The sequence below is a fragment of the Alexandromys fortis genome, unplaced genomic scaffold (genome assembly GCF_014885135.2).
Source record: "Alexandromys fortis isolate MF-2015 unplaced genomic scaffold, M_Fortis_MF-2015_v1.1 scaffold_73, whole genome shotgun sequence".
In the NCBI taxonomy this organism is placed as follows: Eukaryota; Metazoa; Chordata; class Mammalia; order Rodentia; family Cricetidae; genus Alexandromys; species Alexandromys fortis.
Window position 1 is genome coordinate 1,601,922 of NW_026067959.1, and position 27,519 is coordinate 1,629,440.

At 39.2% G+C, this 27,519-nt stretch overlaps 1 long non-coding RNA gene across 2 annotated transcripts in view; it reads right to left on the minus strand.

Annotated features, from left to right (window-relative positions):
- The window catches only part of LOC126507923 (uncharacterized), a 43,244-nt gene extending 28,036 nt beyond the window's left edge, over positions 1–15,208 (minus strand). The window contains exon 1 of one of the 2 annotated variants that reach the window (XR_007593661.1): positions 15,070–15,208. This is a non-coding gene — a long non-coding RNA (uncharacterized lncRNA). Of the gene's footprint in view, positions 1–9,666; positions 9,790–15,069 lie in introns of those variants that run through there. The other variant, XR_007593660.1, reaches the window with a different exon arrangement.
- Between the last annotated feature and the right edge of the window lie 12,311 nt (positions 15,209–27,519).

Here is a 27,519-nt window from a genome sequence, read left to right on the forward strand (position 1 = left end):
TATATATACCCTTTCCAAGTCCCATGGGACATCATGGATGAGAGGATGGAAAGACTGCAAGACACAAGATCAGGGAGAGGTGTGACAAAACGATGTCTCCTGGACATGGCCTAGCTGCTGCACTCATGACCTCACTGCACAAGGTTGAGCCCATCACCATTTCCCCATGGACTAGGGAGGGACCCACACAGCCCTAGCCCCCATCTCCTACCCTCACAAAGGGATTAATGGCAAGTAAGAATTGTTAGTGGAGGAGACATTTTCTTCAGGGGTGTAGACATAAATAAGTTGACCTTGCTTATCTAAATAACCTCTGAACAATTCTTGTGAAGGAAACTCTTCTTGAACTCAGCAGACCACACAAAGGGTCACAAAAATAGGAGGGCTACTTGTTGAGAAGGGTCCTGGGGGGGGAGCTGTGTGTATGTATGTGTGTGTGTGTGTGTGAGTGTGTGTGTGTGTAAAATAAGTTTATTATATATGGGCACAAAACTATCAAACAAAGTTTTGTTTCTAACTTTAGTGATGTGTGTAGGGTCTCACACTTCCTTAGCAGAACGACTGAGTGTCCCAATATGTACTAGGACAGTACTCAGACAGACAGGCCCCAGTCTCCCTTGAAGACATAGACATTCCATTCCAAACTTGTTTCTACATATGTCATATCCTCTTTCTTCTCGTTGTTAGTCACATGGCACAGAAGCCCCGGGGGCAGAGAATTATTAGTTGGTTTAATTATATAGTTGAAAGTAAAAAGTACTTTCAGCTCCCCTCATATCCAAAACATACCTATCCCTTCATATAACAAATACATTCTTGGTCAGGTTAAATTTATATTGGAGACTTGGGAGTCTAGAGATGTGTTTCTAATTGTAACTGGGTTTTCATTCCTAAGGTTTCTTATTAGATGAAAGGTTTAAACCTTGACTGCCTTTTAGGATTCAATACCAGCCCAGACCAAAGTCCACTCATACATACTGAAAAGAATCATTCCTTCTGATTCCTGTGGCACACTAAAAAATATGCAAGACAACGTGGCTTGGCCACACGACACGGCTGCCTCTAAAATAGGAATCCCAGAATATCTGCTCATGAGACTGGCAGCTGGAAGTTTCTCAGTTGCCTGGAACTGCTATAAATTGAGAATGGATTTCTTTGCCTGCCTCTCCTCCCTACTTCTAAAGTCTCAATAGCTACTTTGATACACAATACTAATAGATCAATGTTTTATGCAGCTTAGTGCACTGACAAGCTCCTGGAACTGTCCTTACTACACACACACACACACACACACACACACACACACACGCGCGCGCACGCGCGTGCATATGTAATATATGCATGCCCAGGGTATAATTTTCAGAAGAAAGTTTAAGGGTTTCTGCTGTTCTGTTTCATAGGCAATGCTGGTCCAAAGCCCAACCCCTGATATGTAGGCTTCTATTATATAGGCTTCTATTACATAGACCTCTGTCAAGTAGGCCTCCATTATCTAGGCTACGCCGGCCTCTATTAAGTAGACCTCTGTTACATAGGCCTCTGTCACGTAGGTCTCTGTTACTTGGGCTTCTGTTACAAAGGCCTCCATTACCTAAGCCTCTTTTATGTAGGTTACGTAGTCTTCTGTTACGTAGGCTTCTGTGAGCAGGTAAACAGGGACCCAGATAATAACTTGAACATGTAGGTGCCACAAAGGAGATGATCACTTGCCTCTGTCAGCTTCCTCCTAAAGTGACATGAGGCATAACAGCTGACATTGGCCACCTGAACCACATATCAAGTCTACCTCTCTGGAGCCCAGAGTATTTCCATAGCTTTACCTCAAAGAACTTCCAGCCCCCAAGATATATATGCTGAAAAGGTACATATGCAAGCAGGGCAGATATACTAAAGGAGGAAGGGTCCGGGCTGCCTGGTCATGCAGTTATGTCCTCTGTCTCTACTCCCATCTGGTTTTTGTCTTCTGGGAAGCTGCTGCTGGGATTTCCTAACCTATTACCTGGTGAATCTGTCAGTATCCAGCCACAGTCACCGAGTGCCCCGCGTCCCGTTACTTCTCTTCTACCAAGGCCCACTGTCGTGCCTGACAAGAAGCAACTCTTCAGCAGATGACATGACCCTGCTCCAGGGCTCTAGAGCCTGTCTGTGATGTGCTCCCATGGACCCTGCCATGAGTCCCACATATCTACTTCTCTACTGACATCTGTAACACACGGTCTTCTGTGCATATTGTCAAATAGGCAGGACTGTTGCCTTCACTATCTACAGGGCCCCTTCCTTCTGAATTCAGCTTAAACCGGGAAGCTTCTACAGCAAAACGGGTCATGTCCAAGCCCTCAGTATTCAACGTGCTACCTTCAGAACCCAAGGAAGCCAAGTAGACAAATGTTTGGGATGCACAAAACAATGAATTGTCCCTCGTAAGCAGTGGGGAATACAGTTGTTTGTCCTTAGTTTTGAAAGGGATGTCTTGTCATATAACATGCGTGGCAAATTAAGTATCCCAAAGGAAGTAAGAGCTGTGGGATGCAGCTGAGGTAATAAATTCTGACCTTTAAATGCCTAAAAAGACATGATTACAAGAAACTCAGTCCTTGAAGTTTTCTAATTGTTCCTATTATTGCCAGCATCTAACAACACATATTGAAATCCTTCTGAAGCCCATTAAGGGAAAACAGCCTGCTAACCCTTCCCTCCTTCATCCCATTCTTTCTATGTAATCACTCTGGATTTTCACAAAGGCTGAGCAGGAACGAGGGGTGGTCTGTCACGGGAGCAGCCTCCCAGCCCATAGCACCAGGTGTTTAAGGTACCAAGTCTAGGTCTTCACACACCTTACACCTGGATACATACCTCCCACATTAATACAACTACCCCATGCACCTCCCTTACCACGAAGCCAAAGGTAGAAGCCTGAGAAGGAACTATAATATATTTTGTGAAATAGAACAGGGCTCAACGTTTTAATGGCTTCTTTGAATTTCTGAAGAGGGGGAAAAAAAGAAGTCTTTATCAGCAAGAAATTAGGAGCTTCCTGAGAATTTAACACTTGATTTCTGTACTGCATTCTGACCACTATTTTAGAGGAATAACTTTATCTGGGTGGGGGATTTCATAGGGTCCACAGCTAAAAAAGACAGGAGGCACCCAGTCATCTGTGATTGAAGGAGGGATCCAGCCAACGACTCCTGCACCCTCTCTGTTTACAAGCTTATATAAGAATGCATGCCCCAGTTTCATCACTGAAGCCAGAAAGAGCCTCTGCATCCCCACTTCTCCATGGTTGCCAGGCTGCGGGGCAATCCACCCGCGTGTGCGTCATGCAGACCGTGGTTCAGCAGTTCACTGTTACCCTGTACTGCTAATGAGCAGGTCTGGAATGGAGAAGAGAGGAGGGTGAGCTTCCTCCCACATCAGGCTACTCAGTACCCACATCCCAGTCTTGCCAGGTCTCAAGTCTCAACCCCCTCTTCCTACTGACTGCCTACTTCCTCATCTCCACGCAATAAGAGAGAAAAAAGGACATGACCTCAGCTCCGTCTTCCGTGCCCAGAATAGAATAAAAAGAAGAAAAAAAAGGAAAAAGTTTAAGGAATTTGAAGGCAGAGGGGAAGGGAGAGAGAAAGGAACATACTTGTTTCTCTGCCTCAGCTTTGCTCCTCATCCCCCTCAGGCTCAGGGATTGGTCACTCTTTCCACCCTCTTATTATGGAGTTATTCTTCTAGTCTATTCTAAGTTTGGAAGCCCATGTACCTGCCCATTATCTTTCACAACCAAAGCCTCCCAGAAAGAAGCACATTTCAACTGCACCTCTCTCAGCACACAGAGCTAGGGAACTTCAATCTTGTCAGTTCTACCTGTAAGTGGGACTCAAAGGCGGTGAGGGAACCACCTACGGCCAACGCGGCAGAAGCGAATGTGGTGTGTGAGGAACATGTGCCCTGGAAATGTGAGAACGAATTTAAAGGTATAGCCATTGCAAAGATTAACATGGAGCATAGGAATTATCCTTGCATTCATGACACCTCCACATTTAATGTTCTGCTTTGACGAAAGACGCCCAAAGTCCCCAATTATCTCGTGCACCAAGTATTAAATGCACTAGAACACAGTGCCACCTTGCTTGTGAAGCAATGGATTTCTGAGGCTGAGAAGATCACTCAGAGGATAAGAGAATTTGTTATGTGAATATGAGGATCTGGGTTTGAATCCCCATTACCTATGTAAACAGCCCGGCACAGCTGCATGAGCCTGGAACCCCAGCATTGGATGGTGGAGTTCACTGAGGTGATTTGAATAAGAATGTTTCCACAGGCTCACAGATTTGAATGCTTGGTCACCAAGGAGTGGCACTATTAGGAGGTGTGGCCTTGTTGAAGTAGATGTGGCCTTGTTGGAGGAAGTGTGTCACTGGGGTGGGATTTGATGTTTCAAATGCTCAATCCAGGTCCAGTGTCTCTCTCTTTCCTGCTGCCTGCTGATCTGGATGTAGAACTCTTAGCTCCTTCTCCAGCACCATGTCTGTCTGTGTGCCACCATGCTCCTTACCATGACTATAATGGGCTAAACCTCTGAACTGTAGCCAAACCTCAATTAAATTCTCTCTTTTATAAAAATTGACATGGTAATGGTCTCTTCATAGCAATAGAACCTTGACTAAAACAATAAGCAAGTTCTTGGAATTCACTGGTCTGCTGGTCTAGCTGAAATGCAAGTTTTTAGTTCAATGAGAGACCCTGTCTCAAGAGAATAAAACATGGAGTTACAGATGGAGACACTAGACATCCTCTAGTCTGTGTGTGCATGTACATATGTACAAGTGTGAAGGCCACAGAGGCACATACTGGTACCATACACATACACTTATGCCACTTACACACCTTACACTCACACACACACACACACCATCCCTTCTAGCACACATTATCTTTCAAGTGTAACTTTTCTCTTTTTCCATTTTATTATATATATTTTAAAAGACTATTTCAAAATTTCTGAATTTTTATAATTATATGCTTGACTAAGAAATCACCTTTTTTCTTTAGGGTGAGTAGACTATAAAACCATTTGAACTTGAAGATTTACTCTTGTCCACTCGTCTAAATCATTCAAATTACTTCTTTAAATTTTTTCCTTTTTTTCTTTCAAGACCCCTTTTAATTCTAAATCTTTATATTACAATCAAGATCAATTGATCATCTAGTTCTCTTATGATTTCTCTGTTACCTACACCATCATCCAACATTGAATTGCTAATCACATCTTTTTAATTGAAAGTATTCTCTCTTATATTAAACATTACTTTTTATTACCGACTGTTTCTATTCCATAGATACAATATCTTACTATATGTGTCCTTTGGAAAATATTAATAGAAAATTGAGTATTTTTCTTTTGTTTCTTCCTTTTTTTCCTGTTTTATTCCTACTTATATTTGAGGCAGAGTCTCAGAGGGCAACCCAGGCTGTCCTTGAACTCCTGATCCTCCTGAATGCTGGATTATTTTGCATGCCACATTTGCTTTATTTGGTTTGCTTTGTACTTTGACATTTTTAAGTACAATTTTTCCTCTATTACCTACCATCTTAGTGTCCATATTTCAGCTCCGGTTATGCAAGAGCCAGACACTGATTCCTTACAGAGCTCCCTTATGGTGTCCTTTTGTAAACTTTATTCTTAGAGATTGGCAGGTTTACAGAGAGTTGACCTTGTCTGATATCTCAGGCTTCCTTGGCCTCTTTCTTTTCCTTGGCTTGTTCCCCAACTGCATTGTGTGTCTGATATAAGCCTTCCTCTATAAACTACCAGCATCCAGGCTATTGTCTCAGGATCTGTTTCTGGAAGAACTGATCCTGCAAAACAAGCAACCCCTCCCAAAAAAACTAATAGAAGAAGATCCCACATGCTTTTCCCATTCAAATTTCTGTTCATAGTGTCACTGTAATTGGTACTAAGGTACATGCATGGATATTTTGCAATTCATGTTAAGAAATAATAATAGACCATTCCAACAAAGGAGATAAAAAGTAATTTTCTCTTTCATGTAAATATTTGATATTGATACATAAAACATGACAATGATTTTCTTGAGAGTTTTCAAAATTATGAGCTTCCAAAGAGAATATGTCATATAAATTTGTCAAAATCTAATTTGTTGATACATAAAAATAAGAGTAATATATTAAGTAAAACAAATTGGCAGGCAGAAATAAATCCTAAAGTATTTGAATAACATATTAGAAAGTTAAAATTCCCCCTCATAATAAATGTCATAACATTGAACATTGTCAAATATGCAATTTTCTAAATTTGAAATTTTTAAGAATTTTTGTAACCTGCTTCCTCTTAAATTCTCTGAATATTGTGCCCCACTACATACACACATATGCACACACTGTCACCACCAGGAATTAACACATTCTCATCACTGTGGAACAAAGTATAATTGGGGGAAAGTACCTAAAAATTACAGTATCCAGTTATAGATGACTGAAAATGATTCTCAGTAGTTATTCAGAATTGACTTGGTATAATTCCAGGCATTGAAAAGGAGTGGATCATCACCTTAAACCCTGGTGTGAGGGAAAGAGATTGGACCACAAGATCAAACAGAATGGAATAAACTACAAATGTGTCCAACTGGGGAAAGATAAGGAAACAAGTTTTGCTTGTTTTTCAAAGTTACAGAACAGACCCTAATGAATAGTGCCTATACAGCAAGCCTGCAAAGAAAATACCTGCCCCTCATAAAGAATCCCTAACCAATAAAGTAGAAGTCATGGCTCCTGATGTTTCTGGTAGGCATGAGATGGCACAGGCCTTGGCAGTGACTACCAGTGCCTGAGGAACCCTCAACATGAGTAGGAGAGCTTTTTGACCTGGAACAAGCTGTATCCCTTTTGTTGTCAAGGAAAACCTTCTTCTATGTCAGACCATAAGATCAAAACCTAGAAGTACCAGTTCCAAACCTACCTCATCTGCCTGAGTCCAAACCTATTTCATGACCTTCTTACCCGTCTCAGTAGCTATTGCCTCAGACAGTAGCCCAGCATCCATGGCCTGCTCCCTCATCATCTGAATGCTTCATCTATTGATGAATAGTAGATGATGCTGATGCTGTAATGAGCTCCCTGTCATCTGGTTCCTGCTTTGTCTCACATTGCTGTGGATGCTCAGGATCGCCAGGAATTTTAGAAGATGTCGCAAAATCTTCAGAAAGACCAACTGTTCTCAGAAACAGCTACTGTTGAATTCAGCTTAACCAAAACAACGGGAATTATCTGGAAGGATACAGAGTATTTCGTGGTACCCAACGACTCTAGAACCTCAAAAGGAAGAGAAGAATTTCTGCTGTCCAAGTCCATGGGCCCAAGCGCCTGTTAAAAAGATTCTCCCTGTAGCTAACTTCTCTGCTAAACCTTAGCAGCCCTAGACCTTATTTCTATATGGCTTTTCATTCCCACCAACTAAAGCCTGTTACCTAATCTCTGGTTCTTGAAACAGTAAATTTGATGGCCTCAGTCTGATAAATTCGACCAGGACGACAAAAGAACAATCAAGTAGTACCTCTACAAGATTCTTTAGCAATGTGGGAGAGGTACCAACCCACTCACCCCCCCAATGAGACAAAGAATTATTTCTGCTGTATCCTTTCTCCCAGGAAGTCTGAAGGATGAGTCATTAGAAAACTGTTTTTCATGGTGCTAAAATTTTATATATTCTCTAAATTGTGTTTTATTGGCACCGTGCTTATTGAAAACCTTCTAAGCCTTATATTTCAAGATTCCCAGCCTTCCTAATCAGTATGCTGTGGGTACCTAAGCTTTTCTCTTATGACTCAGCCATCCTTATTATCACCATGTACTGTGCATTTTGCAGTACAGAGAGCCTCGGATCTTCTGGAGGCTCGCTGGGCTATTTTCACCCACATCAAATGGCATAAATTGCTGTATTTGAGGTCATTTGTCTGTTATCATTGGCTTCCTGTTGCTTTCAGTGTACCTATCTGAAAGCCCTTCTTCTCATGTTTAATTTATGACTGTTATGCTCCCTGTGGCTTTTCAAATTAAATCACACAGACTATTAGTTGCAATCCATTAGTTTGCCAGAACAGTCATGCACTCAGGATCCTCAGTTAATGGAGGAAAATATAAAAATACAAAAAAAAAATATTAAGATAGCTCATCATTCATAAAGCTAGCCCTCATAGTGAAATAGAACACTGTTCAAGGTGCACTTCCCAATCTTCTGACCCAGTTAACCTTGACCAAAGGGGAGGCAGAACCACAGAGGGGATACTATGAAAATGAACTCCTTCCCGCAGTTACCACAAGGTGAAAGACTTTGAAGAATGGTCAAATATAGCCTACCATAACTGAATCATGAATTCTACTGGATTTAAATATTCACATCAATTAGGGATTGCTTATAACAATACATATTTTAGTTCGGTAGAGGTAGGTGTGGCCTGAGTGTCTGTTTGGCCAACAAGCTCCAGAAGGTGCCTGAGACATATCATCCTGGTAATAATGGTATTGCGTGCTTTGGCTTGTTGCCTGTTAGTAACTTGCATCTTTGTAAGAAGACCCAGTGAAGATTTACAGACTAAAGGAGGAGCTACGGGCTACATGGATGCCATATGACAGGAGGGCTGTCAAGATAACAAGAGTGCCTTTTCTGACTACTGAGTCTTCAAACCCTCAAAAGCCTCAGAAATACTTGTGGGTCTTAGTAAGATCAAATGGGTCATCCATGGTTAGGAATCCCATTTGATCACCGGATAACTCAGAATGTAAGGGCGAGTACCATCAGGAGAAAGACTTATTGTTTCAAACTGAGCCAACCTGAGGGCCTGAGGATGGCTAACAGTCAAGGATAGGGAGCCTGAGCTTAATCTGCCACCACATCAAGGCCAGAGACAGCCCTGGGAGGCAGATGTGAAAGGTGGGAGGGCTCACCACTGGCATCATGTCCATTCATCTTCCTTTCTATCCACGGTTCTTCTCCTAGCCAATAACAAGGACCACGATTCGTAGCACAATTATTCTCAGAATTTATTCAAAGTTTAGGTATCTTTATTTAATAAAAGTTTGACTTAAGAAATTGACAACCTACCTTAAAATTTATGGATGAAATTCCACTGTTAAATGTTACAATGCAAAGCAAATAGATGACTAAATGATTGTAAAAACTGATGCTTTATGAGAATAAACAAGAATATGTCATAAAAACTGGCATGGACCAAAGTACATTATGGTTGAAATAGTCAGTATTGCTAGGCCTAGTTGTTTCCTATGAACTATGAACTATGAAAATAGCACCATGACTCATGGGCTCTTTTTAATATTTTCACTATCAGAGTCATTGATTTCATAAAAAATTTTATCGAATATGTCTAAGACCATGTTGTAGACTAGGACAGTGTTGGTCCATGATCAGAAACCCATTCACATGCATCCATTAGGAGATTTCAGACTGAAACTGAGTAAATTTTGTATACTGTATTTCAAAGTAAGCCGAGATTTAATAAGCTTATCAAAACCTAATTTTTTTTTAAAAAAAAAAAGGAGTTTGAATGAAGATATTCTTCACAGGGAGATAGTGTTTCTCCAAGAAACAATAAATGATTAAACAAAACTTCAAGTACCAAGTGTGAGATAACCTACCTGTGAGTTATGGATCAAGGAAGCTCCAGAGGCTTCCAAAACAATACGGGCTATTGCCATTTCTCTAGGTTGTTCATCAGAAGTCAATGGAAAGACCCGACGGTTGAAGACACCACATGCTCTGTCCCTAAAGCATAGAGAAATAAATCTGTAGCTGAGTGGAAGTGTATGTCTTGCCAGCTAGCTTTCAGAGTGACAAAAGGTGTTATGGAGACTGTAAGGACTCCAATTTTTAACATCATGGGAAAGGAGGCAGAAGAAGTGGAAGAGCCAGAAGATGGAGAGTGTGCTACAAAAAGATGTTTTCTGGATATAGCATTGTCACTGAATTTAAGAAATCACTGCAACAGTGGCTACCTTCACGGGATTTGCACAAAACGGAGTCTACCAGCACTTTGTCATAAAGGGAAAAGACTAGAGAAGGACTAAATGCGGGGGAGAATGTTCCACTTTCTTCAGAGGTACAGCCACTGAAACATGGAGCTCATGCTCCTATCTGTGCTCATGCAAGCAACACTAACTAAGCTCAATGGGTCACACACTCACAAAAGGGGCAGGGATTCATTGGGGAAAGGAAACTTTTCAATGGTACTTAGACCAGTGCTCATTTAAGCTCCATTTCTAGAATCCTAAATTGGCATAGCCTATAGCCCATATTTATCACACCTTCATAATCAGGGTCAATATTACAACGATGACATTATGACATTGGTATATAACTCCTCAGCGAACACAATGGGTTAGAATTATTTAAAATATTAGGATTCACAGGAGAAAATTAATAAAAGAATTTGTTTGGAAGATGATTGGAAGCCTTATCCAGTTTGGTGGCTTTCTTTCACACACACAGGAACTGGTTTTCAGAGAGAAGTAAAACATCCAAACTCAACCAGCCAGAACCCTGGAAACCACCTCTTCCACATGGCACTTGTCCTATCCATGCCGTGTCTCCTTTCCCCGCACAGAGCACATTTCGTGGAGACACACTCTATTCGGACTTTCTTGCATACCGCACACCATCTGCCTATTTCCTCTGCGCTTCTTACAGATTCTCTGAAACCGAATTCTTCACTCCTAAAGCCAGCTGTTGCCCATTTCCCACACCTCATTAGTTCCCCCCCCCCCGACTCTCAGAAATGTAAGTGTACAACTTGATTCATTTCTTTCCTCAAAACTTCCGTTCGATCACTGACAAATCCTGACATTTCCGCACCCGGAACACATCTTCGGTCCCACAGCTTTCTGTCCTCCTTCACTCCTCCTGCAGACCCAGGTGCCAATATGTCCTGTGCAGGAGCCCAGAATGGCCTTCTATATAATTTCTGGTCATCGCCCTTCCAAGACCTTTGAAACAGACCTTAGAGGATACAACTTTCCTAGCTTAGAAAGCGTTCGGCAGCGTCTCTTCCCACAGGTTTTACTCTAGTACTGATACTTCCAGAGAGCTCTCTGGTGAAGGTTCTATCCTGTAAGCAGTTAGGTACTGAGTAACAACCCTGGTTTCTATGACCAGATCCCAGTCACATCTCCACCTGCATAGTGGAAAACAAAAAATGCCTCCGACCTCACTCCTGGTAGAGAACTACAGCTTTCTTTACATGCTAAATCTGTTTCCACGTTACAAGTGTGAGTAAGAGGACTTTCAAACTTCCCAAGCTCATCCCAGACTTCAATTTTCTCTCAGAATGTCTCAGAATGCCTTCTACTCTGCACCTGTCCTTCATTTCCTGTATATTTCAATGGTCACCACGACGACCCAGTGTTGGAAAATGGGTTTCAATAAGGAAATTCCACAGATACTCTGTTCTGAAATAATATTTAAGACAGATACGTTTTGAAATTTCAGTGAGAGCATCAAAAACTTGAACTAATGCTATGCTGGCATCATAGTAGGAAGCATGGATTATCAACCCATGAACTCTAAACTGGATCTGTGACCTGATTTCCTGAGGTCATGCATTTTAGTGTGTGGGTGGTTAGCCTCATAATAAAGGCCAGATATGCAAATGGGACAGAACCATGCTGGGAAATATTAAAGTCAGTCTGTGGTATAAAGGTTTCTCTTCTATTTCTTTAAAGAGAAAAACAAAATGAGGAAACAGGCTCAAAAAATTTGTACATGAAAACAAATGTTACATTTGAACACAATTGATGTCAAAACATACTATCAAATTCCCAGTAATAGCTCCAGGATGCCGATACTTCGAATGCTGTGGTGCCAAGTTGGCTTCTGGTCAGACCACCCATCTTGTCTTAAGAAAGGGTAGCTTTAGGACCCTGCTCTGGGAAGATGTATCCCCTGCCAAGCGGCTCTTACGTTCTCTATCTAGTATCTTTTGGCTGTCATACCAGGCTTTAGAAGATGTAATGAGGAGGGGGGTGTCCCAACATGAATGAAGCAGTCTATTTCAGACAACCGAAGCTCAGCAAGCCAATGACCATTACAGATGCTGAGGATGCAGAGTGTCCTGAAAATTTAGCCTAAGCAGTAACACAAAGCATTCCAAGAAGAACTGGCTACACGGTTTGCATCGGCCTCCACAGTACTTCCAAGATACTGTAGTCTAGTTCATCACCAGAGGTGATGTGATAGCAAAAATCAAATACATGTCCTTCTAAGCAAAGCCTGGTTTGCGCCTATAAGAACTTAAGGTAGGAGAGCTCTAGTGAATTTTTCACCAACATTCTTTAAGATGTTCAGTGCTCTTACAATCTTTGTAGAAGTACTGCACAGTCACTGTTAAATACTTAACGTGCCTTTGGTGAGTATCCAGGATTTACAGAGCTATACTGTACACAATTTACAAATCATTGCTGAACATGCTGCCTTATGTAATGTGAAGGAAACTGGCTTTCCTAGAGCTTAAATGACTGCCCAAGTTGACCCAGGTAGTTAAAGCGCAATCTAGCGCTAATAATCCAATTGTCTACCCATGCCCAGGCAACTGTTTAGTCTAATTTATAGGCAGACATAGTCTGGACTAGACTTTGCAAACAGCACTTAGAATTTCCCAAGCCGGAACTTGGGATTTGTTTGGGAACTTCACATTTGTTTGAGAAAAAAAAAAAAATAGGAAATCCACGTTGGCAGACCAGGTAGAAAAAGAACGGCGAGACAAGAATTATAAGGATTAGAAGTCAAATTATAATCCCAAATAAATGTCATATTACAAGTTACAATTGAACATCTGCAACATTATTCCAAAAAAAAATGACTCTAAGTGAAGCAGAACAGAATCCGAGGAGAGGAAAAGGTTTCTAATAGGTCTGTATTTATTGAGGTCATTTGATCACCATTTATCTAGAGCCTACAAGCACAAAATTACATGCTGGGAGAATTGAAATGATTAAAAACATTTCATATCAACATAATCACCACCCACTGCGAAAACAGATGAACAATAAATTCTTGGGCCTTAGTACAACGATGTTTGAAGGATAGGGAAGATCAAGAGATAATACTCTACTCTGCCCAGACTAAAGTCCCAATTAGGGCAGATTTTTGACAGTAAAACTCAGTCACAATTTCTAATGCACCCTATAGCCGTAATTTGGAAAATACCTTGTCAAGTGTTTTTACAGCAGATTGTCAGGTAAAACCAGCCCTGTATCCTTCCTTTTTTTTTTCTTTTGTTCAAATTGCTTCACTCGGTATGGAAGTGAATTCTTAGGTTATGATGCCTTGGAACTATAGTCTCAGCTCTCACTCATGTTAATGCTGTCGTGATGGAAAACGGAACTGACTACTTTCACATATGATCCCAAAAGAGTGATGTTTTTCGAAGCAAGGAAACACATTACATTCCTCCTAATCAATAGAAAAATACTGCCTACCATAAAGTGGTTGCAAGGAAAAAAAAAACTATCCTTCTGGTGTTTCATTTAATTTTTATTATTTTATGAACAACATCTGGATATGATGCTTCTTCCTTTTACTTCTACTATGTGTAGTATTGTTGTTTCTTCTTGCTCTGTACCCAGAATGTAGAGACGAGGGATCGCATTAGAATTCATAGAATGATACAAAAAGTGTATCAATGCCTTCTCCCTTCTACCTGTGTCCTCTCTCTCTCAGTGTTTCTTCTCCTTATTGTGCCAGACATCTTCATACAAACCTGGGAAAACAGGTGAATACTACCTGAATAAGACTATCTTATGGATATAAACCATGGTCTGATTTAGGAGTAGACATCAAATTCATGCTTAAAGTAGACTTAAAACTCAGAAATACTTTTTCATACTAGTTCCTATTTTTTCTTTCATGTCAATAGTTGGCAAAGGCCAAGTAACAAACATGTTAGGCTTTGTGTGCTAGGTACTTCCAGTTTGGGATTGCTAGACTTTACCAAATAAAAATATAGAAGTTACAGTCACATTCTGATACAAATAAATATTGAATAAATTTTAATATAAGCATGTCTCATGTATATTGTTTATCTGAACTTCAAATAGAGGGTTTTCTATGTTTTATCTGCCAACTAATCTGCTATAGCAGCTTAATTCTGCCATTGGTACAAAATCAGTCACAAACAATAATTAGCCAAGTGATACTGAATTCCAATAAATTTTTATTTAGGAAATCACAGGCGGATATGTCTCGGGAGGGTCATGGTTGGCCAACATCTACTATATGTCATTATCTTAGTCTTTACTGAATGGTGGCCTGCAAAAAGAAACCAAGCTCATATTATCTATATATTTAATTTGTAGACCATTTAACAAAATAAACTTTTGATGTCACATCTTTTATAGATCATGGAAATGGCTCATTTTATCAAATGATGAAAGCAAGCACTTTGGAGTTTCTCCAGTTTTAATTTGTTCATTCAGAAGGCTGTAATGACTGACAGAGGGTGCATAACAGCTGGGGAAAGAAGTCTACCATTTGGAGGTAGCAAGTCACTTAAATGCCACTAGAAGATTATTTGATTGATTTGTTGAAGCACTGAAATATAAATGCTAAGCTTTTATAATAAGGATTCCTCTCCCTCAAACAGGAAGAAAAATAGGCAAATAAGAGGAAATAGAGCATTGCTTGCTCAATTTCTTGCCTCTTGGGGACTCAGCCAGGTCTGCTTTTGCTCTGTTCATCGGCTTTCTTGCTTCTATTCTCCCTATATGATCTGTGAGCACCTGTTCCCAAATCAACTAATATCACAGTTGGGCATGAATTTTTGTATCACATATATTAAAATTTAACCTTTTGTTGAAATAGGAGCGGCAGGGCTGCGTCCCCGGCACCCGGCCACCCGCATGGCTAGCTTATGCCCCGAAATAATTACACGGAAACTGTATTCTTTCAAACACTGCCTTGCCCGGCTAGTTCCAGCCTCTTATTGGCTAGCTCTTACATATTGTTCTAACCCATTTCTATTATTCTGTGTAGCCCACGAGCTGGCTTACCAGGGAGGATCTTAACCTGCGTCTGTCTGGAGTGGGAGCATCATGGCGACTCTTACTCAGCTTCTTTTTCCCAGAATTCTCTTCTGTCTACTCCGCCTACCTAATTTTCTATCCAATAAAATGGGCCAAGGCAGTTTCTTTATTATAATTAACCAATGTCCTTCCTCCATCAACCTTTCCCATCACGGCAAAGAACATCAGATGCAAAGCTGAGTAGTTTGAAAAGGTGGAGCATGAACAGCATGCGGTAGACAGAACGGAGGTGCATAAGCTACCACTATCTTGTTACTAAACCTCAGTATTGTCTGTCGTCCACCTTTTCAAGGAACTGGGAAAAGCTAGAATCATGCAGTGCAGCTCGCTCAGCTGAAAGATGCTGGATGTTCATTAGCAAGGAGTAATCTGAGATTTGTGGAGAGATTCAAGTGTAAAGTACCTTGGCTTTTCCCTAGAGCATCTGAGAATGGTTATGTTCTCACTAGAGTAAGAACTACCTCATCTTTAACTGTCCCTTTGAATAACTTTATCATGTCTCTGTAGAAGAACTTCATTCAAGTGCTGCTTCACGTGAAAGTGGATGTGTGTTCCCTATAGGACTAGTTCTATTAACCTAGAACCCTAAGGGCAATAAAATTAGACAAGCCCATTTAAAATTAAAAACATAATTCTGACAGAATAAATACACAGGTCTATATAGTTCTTTTTTTCAATGTATTTGACATGGGAAATATCGGAATACCATAAAGTTGCCCAATATATACTACAGGTTTGGAGTATCATTTTTTCATTTGTATTTTGTCTTCTTTTTTTCTTCTTTATTGATTTTTATTGAGCTCTACATTTTTTTCTGCTCCCCTACCTGTCTCTCCCCTCCCCTTCAACCTTCTCCCATGGTCCCATACTACCAGTTTACTCAGGAGATCTTGTCTATTTCTACTTCACATGTAGATTAGATCCATGTATGTCTTTCTTAGGGTCCTCACTGTTGTCTAGGTTCTCTGGGATTGTGATTTGTAGGCTGGTTTTCTTTGCTTTATGTTTAAAAAACACTTATGAGTGAGTACATATGATAATTGTCTTTCTGGGTCTATGGTACCTCACTCAAAATGATGTTTTCTAGCTCCATCCATTTGCCTGCAAATTTCAAGATGTAGTTATTTTTTTCTCCAATGTGATACTCCATTGTGTAAATGTATTTCATTTTCATTATCCATTCTTAGGTCGAGAGGCATTTAGGTTGCTTCCAGGTTCCTTTGTAGTCATACAAGTTCAAAATACCATTTCAATTTTAGAAACAATTTTGTAGATCATTATGTTCAGAGATGATGGTTTTTAGTATGTAGGTTTTTTTGGGTTTTTATCTTCTTAATTTTCAAGATTGTTTGACTGTAGACCTGTGAGTCAGTGTGTACCATATCACAGAGAATTAAAATTCAAAAACCAAACTTAAATAAATAAATGACTTAAAGCAAGTTCAAAATTTTTAAGTTAACTAAGAATCTGGCAGGATGAAAATCTTGTGTTGTATTGCTCTTTTTTAAAACAAAGAGGAGTGTTTGATGTTCAGTAGATGATAAGGCTTATTAGTAACCAAACCTGAATGCAAAGAGCCCAGAACAGCCTTCTTCAAGGACAGGGTAAGAAAACTATTTTTCTTTATAGTTTCTTTAAGAAACTATTAAAACTTAATTTCTTAGAGCCAGAAAAAAAAGGTAACCCAAAAATTAAATGACATTGAAATGTTTTGAATAAAAGGGATTAGAAAACTAATTATATCTAGGTGCTATGATACCTAATGGTTTTAGCAATCTAGACACTGGCTTTCATAGTTTAAAAAATAAAAAAAAGAAATGAATGGGTGATAAATATCTTTGAAATATCAGAGAGTGGGGTTTGAACAGCAGCCATTGAAGAAGAACAATGGATTGAACCAATGTTCATCTGCAAACCATCAGAAGCATTCTTTCTCTCCCCAAAGCAGGTAGGTGTTCTAGTCAACCCTGGGACAGTGGTTACTTTAGAAGATTTTGCTATTTTATCCCGCATTGTGTGTTATTCAGTAAGTTCATTTTTCCATGTCAGAAACTTCTTTCTCCCTTTCTTCTTGGAAATGATTTTATCATCTAACCCTCCTTTTCCTTTTCTCTGAAAAGAAAACATACAACCAGAAAATAATCTTAACAAATAAGCATTCTGAATAAAGGATTAGTTTATCAAGGAATAAAATAGAGCAAAAATTAAAATAATAAAAGATAAAATAAAATTAGAACAAAAATAAATTTGTCAACCAATTCAAATAAATGCTAGTCTACTGGGATGTGTTATGGAAGAAATTAAGAAAGTAATAACCTTTATGTTGATTGTTAAGAGCTTAATAGATCTTTGCAGGGTTTGTAGAATGATAACCTGTTCTTTCTATATTGATGCATTCTTAACCATAGTGTTTTAATTTTTTTATTTTATGTTTCCTTGTGTATATTCTCACTATGAACCATTTAAAAGAAAAAATTAGAAGGCAAACAGAATTTCTGTCACCAACCAGATGATACTTTTGACTTCAGAATTTTTCTGAATTTAAGTTTGCTCTGCCTGACAAGTCTTACCCCTTTGGTACTTACCACTTCTTCTTCCCAGCTTGTCCCAGCCAGACAAGAACCATTCTCCTATGCACATACAGTTGCATCCCTCTTTCCTTCTCTCTCTCTCTCTCTCTCTCTCTCTCTCTCTCTCTCTCTCTCTCTCGATTTGCTTAGCCTGTACCCCAGTCCAGAGTGGTTGGGTGGTTGGATTCTGAGGGCTCCTGTCTTATTAATGGATTTATGGTTTTGTGATATTATTGGAAGATCGTGCAAATTAATGATGAGGCCCAGGTAAAGCATAGAGGTCACTAGAGCTTGCCCTTGAAAATGATTTGTCCATGGCCCCTTCCTGAATCTCTCCTTTGCATCTTGACTACTTTATTCCACCACAGTTCAGCCACTGTGATGGTCTGCCTTCAATACAGGCCCATTACAGTGGAGCAAACCAGCCGTAGACCAGAATCATGAACTCAAAAAAATCTTCCTTTGTTTAAGTTGTTAATATCAAGTACTTTTTCATAGTGATAAGAAACAGTCTAACACAACTTTTATTACTATAACTTTGAATTCACCTGGATGTTGCATTAACAACTTAAGTATCTGACCCACAATGTCATAAAGGTCAACTCAAGTTAAATACTTCAACAACCCAATTTTCTCCTTTTATGGTTCCTATCATCTTCTAAGTAAATCAAGAATGTTGAAGCAATATTTGATAATTGAGTTATATATTATGACATTCAGGTGGTTAATTTTTATCCCAGACCTACATTAGTATGCTGTGTAACGATTACAAAATTATTCCCAGTTGTGCTAACAACTAAGGAAGGTGAAGGAGAACTGACGTCAGACACGAAGGATTTCTATCCACCCTCTACAATGAATCAGTTCAATATTTAATGAATGTGTCTCCATATGGGGAAGAATTTCATAATTCAGTTTTTCCAACTAAATAAGTGCTTTCTTCTTTCCTCCTAGGGTAGTTGTTTGTCTAAAGATATAATGAGAACTATGACACAATTAGCCTTCATTTTTTGACACTGCCTAGAATTTTAAGATTCTAATTAGATATTCTTAGCCTGATTAACTGACACGGTTATTTAAAGTCATGTTAGAAAACATGTTCATAGCATTTGTTTCTTTACAAAGGTTAAAAATGTTTGTTTGTTTTCATGGCTCAATCTGTCACTCCCATGTTGATGAAGAAACATAACTTCCAAGGGTATAATAAAAGAAGTCGGCAAGAATTCTGGACTCACCAGCAAACGACAAAGATGATAAATGGGATTAGAGAACCCAAAGCTGTTCTGTCTTGAGTAAGTCGTTCAAGTTTTAGAAGGATTTGGATACAGTTCATTTACTAACAAAGTGATTAGTAGATGCCTGAAATATCAATGCCCTCTGCTTAACCTTCAGCAAGGGTGAAGAAGTGTCATCTTGGGTATTCATTCTGATTTATCTGCTCTGTTCTTTCAGCCCCGATCATGATGGATGGTCATAATTTATATTAAATTTAACTTTTCCTTAGATGACATCTCAGTGCTAATCCCATGTTAAGCACTTGTTTAACTAATCCAGCTCTTCAATAAACTATAAGAATAAACCAATGCTCTCTTTCCTCATTCTCCTCATATTTTCTACACACATAATCTAAAGTTATAATTTATATAACATGTATGTTATAAAACATAATTTATATTTATCTGTAATTACTACATTAAGTGTCTCAGTCATAAAAAAAAGCTTTTCACAAAAGTCTGAACTCAAAATAGATGAAGATACTAAGGGGCTGACTCTAGTAATTTGGAGCTGGTCCTAAATATCTCTATCACAGTCATGGAAAATTGGCATTCCTAAAGTGCAGCATAAATACAATCTTATCAACATAATCTTATCAAGATAATCTTACAGTATATTTTAACCTTCTACTCATCATTTACCATCATGCAAGAGAACACTACTGTATTGCTGTATGATGATCTGATATTATAGAATTTCAGAATCTCATCATTTGGGAGAGGTGCCCAGTCTAGGATAAATTTCTCATTCTAGGCAACACAACTTCTCAGCTAGTTCATAAAAGATCCAAGACTAGATATCATTTTTTTTCTTCTCTAGCCAAGAACTATTTGCACTTTGTTTGTTTGGTTAGCAATATTCCAATCAGAGAAAGAGTTAAATATGCCAGATTCAATAATGATTATATATTCATCAAAAAAAGAAATAAATGAATGGAAAAAGTAAACTTGGGTCCTCATTGCCAAAAATTAATATAATATAAGGTATTACTGGGATTATTCATGCTGGTTAAAGACAAATGCAGACCCCTAGGAACTCCAAGGAAATGCCAAGTTGCCTCTATGTAAGTGGAGTGTGAGACAATTATCAAGAACTATCTCGTTTGATGAGAAGCCTTTGAAGACAAGAGCTTGAAGAAATGAATGAAGTAACAGCTTCATAAATATCCTAAAGAGAAGAGATGATGGACAGCTCTTGGAGGAAGGAAGAGAGCATCCTAGAAATGATATGCAGCCTAATACCCCCTATGTTTTACTTTTAAAATAGAATCCAAGAAAGACCATAACATACCTTCCCCAATATTTTTTCCCCACCCATACCCCAGAATATAGAAACGAGATCACCTTGGCTCAGTAGGCAGAAATTATTCGGTTTCTCCTTGGAAAGAACCTAGTGCATATTTCTGTCCCCACACTCATGATCTCCACTGTAGAATTCAGTCTCCTTATTTTTCCAATCAGGTTCTTCTCATTGTACTGGCTGGTGCTATGTGAGAACTAAATTATGCCATTTTCCCTCAGTTATAGCATCATAGAATTCAGACAAAACAGAACCCTAGCACTTCTTGCTCTCTGTAATCTAGGGAGATATGGAATCTCTCTAGGTTACTTTTGAAGAAAAGGCGGTTATAAATCAATGTGTAAAGTACAAAGTCATTCATCCTTGTTCTATCCCTCTGCAACCCTTCCACTCTTGTTTGAACCTCCTCCATTCTTTCTCCACTTTCTCCCACCCAGCTTCTTCCCCGTCATTTGCCATCATTTGCCATTGGGGACTAAATGCCTTCTAATCACACTAGTTGACTAATGTATTTCTGAAGACCTTGTAACTATAATTTTAAATAGCTGTCCACCTGGGAGACATTTTAAGACAAAATTTACAGCCAACAAAGGAGTAAAGATGCAGAAATAACCATCCATTTAGTGAGCCATGCAAAGCATTTATAAAAGCTCAGGAAAGGAGAGCTGCTGTGAGAGCTGCTGTGAGACTTCTGAGCTCAATAAAATGAAGCCTCATCTGTGGCAGATAACCGTGACATGGGTGAGGAGGTAAGTGGTGGGAAGAAGTTCTCTAAACCCCCTCAGATAGTCTGTGTTGACCTTTAGCTGTCTCTCTCACTCAGAAGCCAGCCCTGAAATTCATGCCCAGACTAGAAATCAAGGATCAGAAATACAAGTGTTAGCTTGAGATGAACATGTTAAAATAAATTTCTACCAATACCTACTGCATATAGAAGGTTGGCAGGTTGCTTGACATTTTGGTCCTCCAGTTCCTAGTTTATTAAATAGAAAAGAAACACCTGTCTGCTCTTTGTGAGATACCAAACAGATGAAGCATAGCTCACGATAAATTATAGTGGCATCAATAGGTCATAACAATTATTGATATTAATTGATATGATGAAATAATCAGAGTACTTGCTTTACATAAACTGAGGCATAATTGAGGTATAACAATGGAGAAATGAATGAGTTTTCTCACATACAGCAGTAGGGACCTGCATCAGTGTCTTAGTATGTCCATAATATATATAACCTTCAGAGTGTTTCTCTCTCTCTCTCTCTTGCTCTCATTCTCTTGCGTCCCTGCACACACACACACACACACACACACACACACCACACACACATACACACCACACACACACACCACACACACACACACCTTTCATGTCAACTTAGGTACCAAATCTTCATCTTCAGAACTTGCAGCAGGCAGTGCCATGATCAAACTGCAAAAAGGGCATGTCTAAAAAGCACGCCCAACCACCTTCTCGACCACCAGTGGCATTTCCAGACAGTCCTTCTGTGAACATCTAAGTTGTCATCAATATGCCTGACTAAATCCACATCAAACCTGAGAGGGCTTGGAAAGGAATTTTAGATTAAAAAAAAAAAAAAACTTTGCCATTATAGGGCAGATAAAACCTTCAAATTTCCTGCTTCATGGAAAAGTCTGATAGACACTATGGCTGAAGACGGATGCCCCAATGGTGCAGAAGAACTCGAGTGGCTGTCCAGACAGCGAGATGTCTCTGTCAATTCTAGAGTTTTGGAAGTTGTTTACAATGCACTTTCTGTTTTCTTAGGCTATTATATCCTGCTGGAGTCTTTGATGGAGTTGAAAAATAGTTATCATTACAGTTTTTCTTAGTTATGATAAAAGATAAAGTAGATATAAATATTATAACTGTAATTCTTGCTTGATACCTGTTTTGTCATATGTAATTTTACTATGTTAAAATTAAAACCTTCCTTTTCATTTAGAAAGAAAAGGGCAGGTAATGTGGGATTCCCCTCTGTATGCTGTGAGTACCATTGGTTAATAAAGAAGCTGTTTCAGCCAGTAGCTTAGCAGAATAGAGCTAGGCAGGGAAAAGTAAACTGAATGCTGGGAGAAAGAAGGCAGAGTCAGAGAGAAGCTACGTAGCCCCGCCGGAGACAGATGCTGGAACTTTACCCAGTAAGCCACAGTCACGTGGTGATCCACAGATTGATAGAGATGGGTTAAGTTAAGATGTAGGAGTTAGCCAATAAGAAGCTAAAGCAAATGGGTCAAGCAGTGATTTGATTAATACAGTTTCTGTGTGGTTATTTGGGGAGCTTGGGCAACCAGGAACAAACAAGTGGTCTCCTACAACAAGACACAATGAATCAGCTTTGTAGAAAACTAAACTCAAAGAGCACCTGTCACACTCATCAATGACCCCACTGCACCGTGGCATGATAATCCAGAAATGACACAGTCTAGGGGACTTGATTGGGTTCATTTTCTGTGTCAGTTAAAGAATTAAAAGACAGGAAGAAATCTTAAGTGCGATGGGTATCAGCAGAGAAATCTCTGACTTAGCAGTCAAGAAAGATATTTATTGGGGGAGAACAGAACATGTGTGCAGCAGGCACAGAGAAAAAGACCCTGTGCAAAGCAGAGGGTGACTCAGGAAACTGAAAACTCCAGTCTCATCTGGAGGCCTGGGGTTTGAAACCTTCCTCCCCTTATTTAGGGTTGGTCAATTGGAAGACAGGCAGGATTAGGATAGTTTATTGCTCAGCAACTTTTGTAAGCCTTGTCCTGATCAAGCCTTGAACTTGTTGAGCCAGTCCATTGACAAGAAGCATGCTTTTGTCTCAAACCAGGTGGATGAGGAAGAAGCCAGCCATCTTGGAGATTTGTGACTTTTATTACCAGCTATGGCTGTTCTCCTTATCTGTTTTCTAGGGAGTCTGTCTACTTCCTTGTTTCTTGATAGAAGAAAAAACAAAGAGTTTACCAGAGTAATCAGTTATACTTTCAGCTAGCATTTTCATGCTATAAAGTGTAGATGAAGGTGGTATGTGTGTGTGTGTGTGCGTGCATATGAGTGCTTACTGATTTTGTGTAATAAGCAATGCCTATAAATCTTTTCACATGGTTAAAACTTTCTTTACCTTCTAAATAACAAAGTGAAGCATTTCAACCCATGTATTTAGTTATGGATTCAAGTCAAAAGGCCATAGGGTAGAAATAAAAGTCCCTCCCACCATTTACAACCATGTGGTCTTAAGTCACAGATACATGGAGCCTGCTTACCTACAACCCTCCTGACAGAACCAGCCCACATATCTCTCCTGTGGAATAACTGACCACATGTGGCCTTACACTCAGCCACAGCCACTTGGATCAATAATGGGTTATTTTGCAAATATGGTCACTTGTGCATAGGCTACCAGTGTAGGAAAAGCAGACCTGGGTCAATCCAATTCCATTATCCACAAATCAATGCTGAAAATGCAACGAACATTGCAGGCAATAACAACAGGAGTTAAAGGTTGCAGAAAAGCCACTCATAGGAATGCTAAAAAGATCACAGAGAGGTGTGATGTGGCAAATGTAGAAAAAGACACTGACAATTACCCCATCTTTTCATGCATTCTTTAAAAATGTGTGTGTGTGTCTGCGTGAATGTATTCCACATGTATATGCTAGTGTTCCCACAAAAGGATCAGATCCCTTGGAGTTGGAGTCACAGGTTACTGCAAGCATCAGATGAGGGATCCCTTGAAGCTGGAGTCAAGGTTACTGCAAGCATCAGATGAGGGTGGTGGGATCCAAACTCTTATCCTCTTGAAGAATAGAACAGCTCTTAAATGTTGAGTCATTTCTCCAAACCCTTACTCCATCTTCGCCCACTTCTTCCTTCCTCTGTGCACCAGTTGAGTCCTATTATTAATTTCCTGTTAGTAGTACCATTAATATTATTAATTTCATAGTTAATTTTCCCATAAGTAGAAGGTTTAGAAAATCCTCCATATTTGCTCCCCGTGTACTCTCCACTCTCTCAAACAGATCCCACTAGGTATAACTTCTGAGCCATACTGCTGCCATGCCCCAGGATTTGTGCAGCACCTGCCTTTGTAGGAAAAGGCAACCAAGAAGACTGAAAGGTGAGATCTAATGTGGAATTATGGGAGACAGAGAAAACAAGAATGGCATATTTTTCATATAGTAACATTTTCAATTCAATAAATTCCATCTTGTAAATGACTTCATGAATTATTATTTTGATCTTGTACCTACCGAGTCATCACTATGTCCAGGGTCACACAGTCTTCTCCCATATCTTCTAGGAGTTGCACCGAATTGTTGTATGTTTAAGTCCTCAATTCTTTTGTGTCAAGTTTTAGTGCAAGGTATAAAATCTTGGTCTAAATTCTTTTTTCTTTCCTTTTCGAATGAGTGTGTCAAGTTCTTTTAATGCCAGTTATTGAAATGACTATCCGGGCTTCACTGACTGACGTTTCCTTTCATTGAGGTTCAGGTGACTTATTTATGTGGGTCTGTTTCTGGATCTGTTCTGTTGACTTGTGTTCTTGCAGCAACTGCACACCGAAGTACTGTCACAGCTTCACAATAGGATTCAAGGACAGACATTATCAGTCCTTCAACTTGCTCTTCTTCAGTATTGTGTTGCCCATTCCAAGTGTTCTGACTCTGTATGTAAGTCAGAATAACTTCGTTGATCTCAACAAAAACATAGCAAACATCATATTCTAATTGACACATAAAATTAGTTTATGGGACACCAAATGATATCTGATATGTATACATTGCATAATGTTTCAATCCCCTGGAACTGGAGTTACATGTAATTGTGAGCCACTTGACACAGGTGCCAGGAATTAACTCTGGTCCTCTGCAAGAGTAGTTCTACTGACTTTGACAAACTTTATTGTGATTGGTGACTTTAGTTCACCAAATCAAAATCAAATATAATTCTTGTCTGTGTTTCCTTATATGTGTGTGCTTCTTCTAGTTCTATTCAAGAGAGGTTTTGTTTGTTTTAGTTTTGGTTTTTTTTCCCTTTGCCTTTACTTTTGATTTTCTGAAGCTTAAATATGATATACTTTACTGCAATTGTTTTCGTTTTATTGTTGATGGTGGTTTTTATAATTTATAGTTTTCGAAAATTGTCCTGCAGGGTGATTTCTAAGCTTCTTGGATATGTGACTTGGGAGCAGGGGCTGGATAGTTTTCATTTGGAATTTCTTACTTGTGGTAGTAATTATTAATTCAAATATCTGGTTTCTTTCTTTTTTCTCCTTCTGGTATTCCCACTATCCACATCTTACAATGCTAACTGTCACACTGTTCTTGAAGTTTCTGTCTCCAATCTGTTCCCTTTTTGTTTTTCAATTTGGGAAGTTTCAATTGATGAATCTTCAAGTCCAAATTTGTTTTCTCTGCTATGCCCAGTCTGTCATAATGGTTCTTCTTCTTCTTCCTCCTTCTACTCTTCCTTCTCCTGCTCTTCTTCCTCTGTCTCTAATTCTTATTCCTTACTCTTCATAACTAGAAAGTCCTATCTTTGTAGTTAAGCTGTCCATTTCTTCTTATATATTGTCTACTTGGAGCATTAAAACTCTTAATGTATTATGCTTGTTATTATAAGCTTCTAGTCTAGGAATTCAAACATCCTTGTCATAACCAGTTTTACTATCTACTCTGTCTCTTCAAATTGCAGGGATGTGTGTTTTGTTTTAGAGTTTGTGGGCATAGATTTATTTTCTATATTTTGGAGTGTTTTGTTTCTTTTGTCTTTCAGCATACTTCGTCATTTTTATTTCAGTCATGAGAATCAAAACAAGAGTTTTATACCTGCTAGGTAAATGTTTACCATTCACCTTCATCCCTGGCTCTTGAGATTTTGAGACCCTACCTTGCTAGGTAGCTAGGGCTGGCCTCAAGCTCTCAATTTGCATTAATAGCCATATATGATGTACTACATAAGACACCTTTATAAGTACAGCTATAGCCATATGGTAGTAAAGCATCAGAGAAGAACCGGTCTGCAGTTCAATAATTCAATCTCAGTCACCATGAGCCTGCATCTCTGGATAGTACACATGCTTCTTGATCTTTCTACTGTAGAGAACAGGATAGTGACAACTAGCTGAAGCTGTCTATTTCCCTTACCTCCAGGTCAATTCTGTCCTTCTAAAACTCCAGCAGGTTAAAGTCTATAAATACACCCCCCTTGGGAAACAAACCACAGCCCTACCCTCCATGACACCTATGAACCACCACAACAACGAGTATGGCACAATAACCCTAAGGATGCAGTAGTGGCACACATATTTGGCAGTAACCAACAACTTTCTAGTAGACTTAAGAACTGCTCAACAAGAAAATCATGCCTGGTACTAGAAATCTAGCCAGGTACCAAGGGCTAGTGAAGTCATGGATCTCAGAGGAGAACCTAAAACCAGTAGATTACTAAACCAACATAATCCCTAACTACATCCTAAATATTTGTCCTTATACCCAGAAATCTGTAGTCTACCCACCTCAGCCAAGAAACTTCTCATTGCAATTGAGACAATTACAGAAAAATCACAAGCAATCAAAGTTCAGAATTAGGGAGCCCAGTCCCAAAAGCAACATCTATAAAACAATTCCTGCAATGAAGGCTCTAGGAACACTGTGAAAGAGAAGTAAAACTGTACAAACCAGAGTATCAGTGAGTTTGATGTGAGACTATATCCCTTAGTAGTGTCAGAAGCTACACCCACAAAGTCTCACCAATATGGCTCCCCAAACATGAGCTGAACAAGGACAATAACAATAGATATGTTAAAGTGGACTGGAGAAAGCTCAGAGGCCAGGCAACTAAGGAGTGTTGAAGAGCATTTGGAATCCCTGAAAAAATACATATAAATAACACTACAATATATAATATAAATAACATTATAAAGATTGGGCAAGGTATATTTATATATTTTGAAATATATAAATATTTCAATAAATACATATGTATATATATGTAATAATAATTAATGAAACAAAAGGCCATGACTTTGAAAGATAGCAAGAGGAAGTATATTGGAAAGTTTGGAAGGAGAAAAGGAGAGGGGGAATCATATAAGTATAATATCAAAAAATAAAAGAAGTCGGGCAGTGGTGGCGCATGCCTTTAATCCCAGCACTCTGGAGGCAGAGGCAGGTGGATCTCTGTGAGTACGAGGCCAGCCTGGTCTACAAGAGCTAGTTCCAGGACAGGAACTAAAAGCTACAGAGAAACCCTGTCTCAAAAAAT